Source organism: Micropterus salmoides, unplaced genomic scaffold (genome assembly GCF_014851395.1).
Source record: "Micropterus salmoides isolate LMB-PRFRI ecotype aquatic unplaced genomic scaffold, ASM1485139v1 Ms_hic_scaffold_18, whole genome shotgun sequence".
Taxonomy (NCBI): domain Eukaryota; kingdom Metazoa; phylum Chordata; class Actinopteri; order Centrarchiformes; family Centrarchidae; genus Micropterus; species Micropterus salmoides.
In genome coordinates, this window is record NW_024040928.1 from 3694779 (window position 1) to 3704289 (window position 9511).

The window sequence follows — 9511 nt, forward strand, 5'->3', positions numbered from 1 at the left end:
GACAAATGGATACTGAATTGAGATTACAATAGGATAAATGAAAGTAACAGATGAGATCTCATCATTGTATCTTTTTGGGTTCATTAATGTCTTGCTTGTTGCTCCTAAAAGCAGTTGGGAGCTCTGGGGAGATGTTCGTGAGCTTCATTGTATTACATTACTGTCTGTGCTTGGAAAACTGTGCTGGAGGATTGCCCTGAGCTGGATTTGAACCCTGTTCCTGCTGTTCAAAGGGCAACACTGCCGCTGCGCCATCCAGCTAAACTTAATAGTGAAGGACTGATTGTCTTTAAATAGAGTACAATTTTCCTTTACTTAAAAGAGGAGAAATACCATATTCCACAATTAAAGTCCTCAAATTCTACTCAAGTAAAAGGTATAAAAGTATTCCATAGTGAATGTACTTAAGTATCAAAAGTAAAAGTGCTCATTCTGTATGACAGATACATGTTGTATCTCAGTTCTTGCGTGCATTCGGTCATTAATGAATTAATCTCTAAACAACATGTCAAAGTATTGGGTGTTTCAGTTATGCTGTCTGTGAACAAACTGGAAAACATGACATTTGAAGTCAAAACTTATTTTATTTCAGTAACTTGTAACAACAGATAATTAACAATAAATACAAAAAGGATTTGAAATTAAGCGGGTGTAAAAGTACAAACCCCCATAAAAAGAAAATACTCAACCTCAACCTTTGACGTAAGTAAAGTACTTGAGTAAAATAACCCCTAAGTGGTATCACTAAGACAAAATTGAGAAATATCTTGGGGCTTTTTTTCTGATCCACATTCTGGAGACTGAAATCACACTTATTTAAGATACTGTAGAGTTCTCATAGGTTCATAGGTAGCTTTATTGTCACACATGCACAAGTGCACAGTGAAATTTGTTTCTATTGGAGCAAGCCTCCGGGCCGCAGCTATATTCAGCGCCGCCACTCGTTTTCCTCATGTTTTAATCAGAGTAAGACAGAGATGAGTTTGGTCCTGAGGCCAATATGAGAAAACTGAGACATATTTGAGAAGAATCATGAGATCCCAGGAGTCATAACTTAGTTTTCTTTGAGCTCTTTCTCTGATCTCATGGACAAATGTTCAAGAGACTTAAATTAGACTTATTTAAGATCAGTTAAAGATGTCTTGTTTTGATCGGAGTCAGACATAAATGAGATTTTATGTGGTTGTTTCTCCTGAGATGAATTTGAGAAGTGGGAGAAAAGGCCTTTGGTCTCACCTTGGTATTAAAAGCAGCTCATTTGTGTCCAGGAGAAAAGAAAGAAACAACTATGAGATCTCATCTTGGATTTTGCTTTCCTATGACACTATGATGGAGTAACATGAACTGTACTTAAGCCAGGAATCCACTGACTCCGGCTACGGCACGTTACGGCTACGGCACGGTTTTGATGCGTCCATAGCCCGGCGTCAAAGTCCACTGGAAACATCTCGGAAGCATTTCAGCAGTGGAGCTTGCAGCCTGCCCCACATTATTTACTTGTTATTAATTTGTCATTTTCGTGCTTCTATCTTCTTCACAGCTGTGACCCTTTTTCGTTCTGTCAACTTCACGCTGCATTTCCCACAAGAAGCATTTCAGAACCAGAGCGTTTTGCTGACATGTTTAGATTTTTTTGATTTGGTAATCAGTGTTTGCATTTTGTGCTTCTACTATGATTAAGTAGGCCACATAGTTAAAGGATATCTTTTTGTGTCTGTTTTAATTATGTTTATTGTTGTTTTACGATCAGGAGTATCCACAGGGTGTTTTATTTTGAAAATTCTCTTAAAGATTCTCTATGCCATTCTGTATCTGACTGCCTGCCTGGTTCGATCTGCTCAGTGCTGCTTGAAGCAGCTAGCGGCAAAAATAGACCTACTACCTATTCTCTGCGGAGCGGAACGGAGAACCGATTCTGGGACGCGCTGTGGCCGCGTCTGGTGGGCTCAAAAGCATCAACTATAATGGCCGCGATTAGCTCTGGCATCTGCGGCGCAGCTGCAACACACCGTAGCCAGAGTCAGTGGATTTTAGGCTTAAGAGTTGTAATATACTTTCAATAACTCATGGTCATTACCTTCAGGTTTTAACACAGTATACACTCACAGTATCTGAAAAACTAAAAGTAAAACCAAATTCTTCAGAGTTCAATAGAAAGAGGCTCAAATAGTGTTACTTAGTTACTAGATATATGTATTTTCAGTAAGTTTGCTTACAATATTTGTATTTATATACAGGAATTTTATTTTTGCAGAAGAAACTTTGGAATAACTACTTTAAATATTAAATTTGTGGTTGGGGGCATTGGTAATTTCGGAGAGGGACTGGTACTATGTCCCCTGACTTTCCTGCAAGGTACGATGGGTATGTGAAAGGGGTTTCAAAGTCGCAATCAAAAGTGCATACATAACTAACATTTAGTTTTCTTTTCATATATTCTATACAAATGTAACGTTCACCACTTTGCAGAATGACACAGGTTCGTTTAAGGGGGTAAAGTGTAAAGTGACTGAGTGAGTGATTTCAAGACTGCAAGATTTTCGTGGATAACCCATTTCTCCAATTCTGATTCTTGCTTAAAGCCTTTAAAACTACTGTTGTTCTACCAACATACCAGAAAAGGCAGAACAACAAACTGCCACAGACTGGTTGACTGCTGTGGATGACTCAAAGACACAGAAGAGCTGATAAGATCTAATTTCAAGAAACAACACAAACACAGACCAACCAGCCAGCCTTAGGGAATGGGACAGAGAAGGGCTTTCCTGGAGAACATGTTAGATGTAGTCTATTGAATCAAATTAAATGTAGTCATGTAATCATTTCTTGGATCAACGCCTGGACTGCGCTGCTGCACTATTGCAACTGCGACCCTGAAGGATAAGCAGAAAATAAAGGGATGGGTTTCAACTGATTTGTTTTTCCTGGAGAAAACAAGACACACTTTTGTGAGAATGGGTTGTACAGACCACAAACCGTTTGCGGAGAACTATATTTCCAAAGCCAAATGGTATTATAAACAGTATACAGAACATATTTGTATCTGAACTGGGAAAATCAGAAAAATCCATGTGTGGCTGTGAAAATCTAGTCTTTAAGCCAGTTAGCCCAATCCTTCGGTATGGTGCTATGTTTTTTCAACGTACTTATTTTATTGCAGTCCGTGTAAAGTGCAGTTGTGCACAGGTAGCTTGAAAATTCTGCACAAATGGAAAAACCCTAAAATAGTACAAAAGTACAAAACTCTTCAAATTACACCTCTGAACACAGCAGAAATATTTTTTGGTTTCACATTACATCATGCCAATTTAATTCAAATATACTGTACGTGTCTGTAAATAGTTGTGTAATTATTTATTAACCATGTTATTTTGACATATCCCACTTTTTAACCATCAATATGACAGAATATTTCAATGTGTTGATGAAGCCTCTTGCATATTTATTCCTTACAACAAATAAGAATTTAACTTAGGCATGACCAGCCAAGGTGGAAATAAATGAAGAGCCGTTTGGGAACCAAAAGAGCCAGCTCTCGGAAAGGAACAGCACGATGAGATCCAGCTCCCTTTAAAGGCCATAATTCCCCTCGCTACTGGAGAGGAGCCTCTACCCCTGGCTGTATACCTCCAGCAGTGTGAAAAACCTACTACTACTCTGGTTGTTTAATTGGCTTCAAATGGGGTTTAATGAGCGAACACCAAGTTCAGCAGGCTAAGGCCCCATCCACACTACTCCGTTTTAGTTTATAAACGGAGAATTAAAACGAATACGAGTTAAAAGTAACTGCGGAGGCGGAAATCAGACTGGGAGTCGTTGCAAAATAAATACGGTGACATACACAGTACAGAAGAGTGTAGGCTATAAGTGTTATTTGGATGGTAAAGGATATTTTAATAAAAATAGTCAGTAGCATCGTGTTTCTGCTTTGCATGACTTATAAGACCCAATCAGTGAGCCAAGCCTGAGTGTCTGTCATCATTATTAAAGTCCTCTGTTTTTGCCCATCTTAAATCTAGTTCACGCTACACAATTTTTAGCTTGATTTGCTGCTCGGCGACCATCAGGCTGTGATCAGGAGTAAATCGGCGGTTGATTTGGGGTCGGCAGTCGTTATGTGTGAACTACTCAATGACTCATCAAAACGGCTCCCCGCCATATTTCTGACACATCGCCGACGTCTACCGGATATCTAACATATCTGGAGGAGTCTGCTGACTCGACATCCACATCCAGCCAATGAGAGCAGGCAGCTGGCAGAGCAGGCAGTTACCTTTTCACCTCATAACACTTTACTCACCTCCAGCTCTGTGTAGCACAGACGATCCCTGCTACCTGCGCATGCTAATCCATTCTTTCACCCAGATTCTTTGTCTTTATAATTTCTATCTCTATAATAACAAACAGCTGTTTCGTCTGTAGGTTCGCATCATTTCACGTTTCACATTTCACGTGTTTTCTTGACAAAACGTGGTTTGGAGACCGGCGTCGGGTGACACAGCTGCTGTCATTGATCAGTCACGTAATGTGAACGCCACAACGCCGAGATTTGCATCCACCTGTTTTTTCAGCACAAATGAGCGTTACCAGGCATGAAGTTCTTGGCTGGCATGCAGAACTCCGCACAATCGGGCAAGTCAACAGCAGAAACAGCTGATCAGACGTGAGTTTGCTACGTCAGAACTTATTCGGAAGAAGTGTTTCCATCTCCCATTTAGCACATTAACTCTTTTTTGACAAAGGCAAAAAACACCTCAAGCGTAAAACTTTTTTGCAAAATTAAGAATTTTTTTTGTCAAATTTTGCCATTTCCATCAACCTTTCTAATGCGATACACAAAATGCATTAAAAAACCTTGATGGAAACACGGTTATTGATTGATCCAACCTTGCTAATGTTTCTTATAAACAAAAATATTTATTTGTGAATGAACGAGTGAACAGAATTAGCCCATTTAAACAGCAACAGCTAACAATACACCCCAACAATAATACATAAGTTTAAAAAATACATCAAGTCAATGAAAACCCTGACACTGCTTCCAGTGCATGAGATATAGAGAACACATTAAAAAAACTTGTTTAAACAGATTCAATAAAAATACATGCACCAACCACCAGGATGATATCATTTCTCACCTTCTGAAGCTAGGCTGCTTGCTATAGCCCAAATTATACTATGAACATATGTAGTCTACTCGGTCATGCTCTCGCCATTGTAGGATTATTAAACTTAAACCCTTGTAGGTAGAACTTGCTGAACAAGGGCATCCTGATGAGAGGGATGACAGACTGCATTTCATTTTCATGTTGCCCCAAAAAGAGCATGGTCACATGTTAATTTAATAGACTGTTTAATATATTGCATTTGAATATTGTGCACTGTAAAGCAGGTTAAGTCTTTGAAAACTAAATTTCAAATGCAGTGTTCATTTTAATTTTTGAATTGTTAGAAAATTGGATTTTCACTTTGACTTAAAGGGGCTAAATGAAATATTTCAATTAAATCATTTATTAATAATAAATTCCTTTTTGTCAATGAGCTGTAACCTCACTTAGAAATGAACCCCACGTCTTGCTGACTAACGCCAACCAGTTTCTAACGTCATCTGATGCAAGATACTACAGTTTTAACGTTATGACTTTCCACATTACTTCACCAGCTAACGGAGAACCAAGCTAACGTTAGCATGGATCTGCCACTGTTTGCTTCACAACGTTTAGATTTAGTGTCGTTTTACCGATACTCAGGTACTCATCTTCTCCATCGCTGTAACTGACGTGATGTTAGCTTTACGCACTGGACCTCGGAGTGTTCCCGGTGAAAGAGCTCTGGCGCAAATCAGTCAGTTGTTAGGAAAGAAAACAAAACGTCTCTGAAGTGCTACTAACAAGCTAACGTTAGCTCATCGCCTCAGAATGGGCAAATGTCTGAAGTTCAGAAGGCCGACGTCAGAGTTGGCGGACGAGGCTGAGGGCAGTGACACTGACATTAGCTCAACAAGTGGATCGGCGTGCGAGTCAGTCATACTATGGCGAGCGCTAATGGAACAGCGGAGCTGGAAAACCCGCTGCAGGTTCCTGGTCACTTAACATTACAACAGCAATGCAGAGACAGTTGTGTATAAGACGAGGACCGTGTCTGCGCCACTGTTGTAGGGTAACATTATGTGAATGGAAACCATCCAACATGCTCACACACATTAAACTCCTTATCCCCGCTGCTTTCAAGCCAATACTATATAACACAATAATTCAAGCAGCCTTTAGATGCAACAGAACAGGATGAATAATCACTGCAAGCAACTGGCTTTTTACATTGGCATATTATATTATATTATATTACCTTATCTAACCAAGGTGTAACTAATTGTAACAACTCAACTGCACAATTTATTTTGTATTTTTAGTTTCACTCAATAAGAGTTCTTAGTGTGACAAATATTGTATTCATTTCATAGGTGTCATTTACGCTGGGGACGTGTCTCCGTCATGTTTTAAAGCATTTGTTAAATATGTTCTGAAAAATGGCTTGCAACAAGAAATGTTAAAAAAACAAATGAAAATGTTTTAGGAAAGGTTTATTTGAACAATAAGAAAACATGCAATGCAGTGTAAATAAAGAAGAAACAAATGTGCTTTGTCCAAAAAAGTAACTTAAGCTAAAAAAAACCTGCTGCTGATTACTGCATTGTATTCTGTTTGAATTGTCACCTGACTTTTGTTTCACCTTTATATAAATAAAGACAATTCTACTATAAATTGGTGCAGTCTCCAGAATGCAACACACCACTTCATCATTTAGTTTTAGTCCATTTTAGTTAGATTCATTGTGTTTTGCTTTGTTTATCTTTTTAAATAATTGCTTATGTATATACTGGTTTCTTTAATGTTGCATACGAAAGCAAAATAGCAAAGTTGGAGAAACGCCGGTTGAACTGTGTGTGGAGGTCTGTGAGAGTAGTGATGTTTCTGTTGGTGTGGCTTGGTGGCAAATCCAAGGTAGCCAGTGTAGGGAAATGTATGAAGCACCTTATTTGTCGGGAAAACAGGGTCAGCTTGGCTTTGAACGCTTGCACGCATAAATACAACTTGTGCACAAATACATTCCTCCTCTGCAACTTCAGATTGAGGTCATTCAGATGGCTCATGACATCGCCAAGTCAGCGTTACCAATGGTCACCAGATATGTCCCTATATCTCCTCTTAACTCCTACACACATTGAAACAACCCTCCTGAGGCTCGACCAGCAAACATTCGAATGGTACGCCTGAATGTTCTCTCACTTTCCTCCAGTAGCTGGATGAACTGGCCGTGTGGAGGTGGGCATGGTTTGCATTCACCTGCAGTAAGGAGAGGTGGGGGAGGAGGCTCAGGTGAGCAGAGACAGGAAGAGCAAATTGACAAAGCTGCTGTTCATTGACTAATTATGCTCTCCCTCTAGAAGCAGTAGTGTGCTGGACTTCAGATGTCTGCTGCCAACCTGCACTACACACGCAGACACAGTGGAGATGGCCTTGTTTGGAGCTTTTGTTAATTTGAGTTGAACCACGTCAGCTGGATCAGAGTGACCAGCAGGAGCGGGTCGGACCGGGAAGACGTCGAAGAATCGTGTTGAGTGAATGTATGTTTGTGCTGGCAGCAGAAAAATAGTGTGAATCAACTTCTCCGTTCACCCGTGGGCCACCTATTGCCGACCACTGTTCTGTATGGTTCAGTCTTACACTGTACCATTAATGCATACTGAAAGAGGATATATTCCACATAGCCCTTAGTCCAAGGGTTGGATTTTCATCATCTCCATAATTTTCATTATCTTTAATCTCCATTATTTTCATCTCATCAATTATTTCCACCTTGCCTACTTCCAGATCTGGTTCCAATTAATCTAAAGAAAAGCATATTCTATACAATCTACATACATATAACTATGTTACAATTCTTATCAAAACATTTGAGAAGATCTCTTCCACTCAGTACATTTCTTTTATAAACAATTGCATATTAGAAAAATTCCTATTAGTTTCCAAGCTTTCCATTGCACTAAAAAAAGCTCTAATTGAGGTCACCAATTACCTTGTACTCAGCTGATCCTGGTGATTCTACCGTTTAATCCTACTGGATCTCAGCTCTGCATTAAACAGTTGATCACAAAATTTTAATCAATGAGCTGGAAAAATGATTTAGCTCCTGAATGATCCTGCTCCTGTCTCACTGAACGTCTCTGAGGAGGCCTTTACATGCTGCCCTTGAGGCACATACAGTACTTTATGATTATTCACAATAATAATAATAAATTGGACACATACCTTCAACTCAATCTTGTCAAGAGAATTTCCTTGGAATTTGGAAAAGATCTTTTCTCCATTGCAAGTAGAAGCTTTGAGACTTTTGACATTTCTGCAGGTGATGAAAGTCTTTGTGGACCAGGATGTCATGGTCCAAAACATTGGCTTGTTGGTCCATTATTCTTGAGGTTGAGAATCCAGGACAATGTTGCAACATGCTTGTGAAGATGTGTAGACCTGAGATATTAGGGATTCTTTGCATCACACGGACAATCCTGATGCAGTCCTCCACTAGAAACTTGAAAGACTCAAATGTCATTTGAGACTTCTCCTGCATGACATCTGTTGAAGATAATTATTTGAGCAAGTGTCACTCCAAGCCAGCTCTGCATACGTCTGTGGAGACTCAGGGTTTTTCAGGTTTTCAACAGTATCAGCTGATTTCCTTTCCAGGAACTGGTGGAAAAGCTGCACAACCTTTGTGAATGGTATGGTTGATGGTTTGTGTAATTTTGATATGTTCAAAGTAGCAAGAGCAGTGTGGGGGATAAGTTCTGCGTGTAGTTTCTTGAATCGCTGCTTTTATTTTCTCTTCATCCTTTGCTGCAATGGCCCAACAGAGAATAATGTCACCAATCTTTTTGAGCAAATGTCTAGTTTCAGAGCAAGACGTGGTGTGCAATAGGAGTGCTTCTCTTCATCATAACCAGCAACATCTCTGACAGCCTCAATGACTTCAAAACTAAATAGTTTTTTGTCTTTTCAAGCTCAAAAAAAGTCTGCCCACTTCCAAGGTTCATGATCAGAACAGGTATGAGGTCTTCATCAGCGCAGAATTTGACTGACTTGGAAGCAGCTTTGTCCTCCCATTTGACTCAGTTTATAGGTTGTGGCACACTCTTTTTTTCCTCTCCATAGAAGACTCTGAGACAGTTGGTGCAGTCTTACAATATGGTGGCTTTATTGGCTGGATTATTGATGGTGGAAAGCTATCATCACAATCACAACTTGGTGCAGTGGAAGATGAACACACTGAAAAACACATTATAATAAAAGAAAAGAGCAGTTGATGTTTCTTTAGCTTTAGTTTTCAACATTATATCATTGAGTACTGTACTGTGGCCAATTAAAGTTATGATTTTATAGCACCACCTATAATCCAAAATGCTTCAAATTGCACCACCTAATCATCCATCCGTCATCAACCACTTATCCTGTGTACA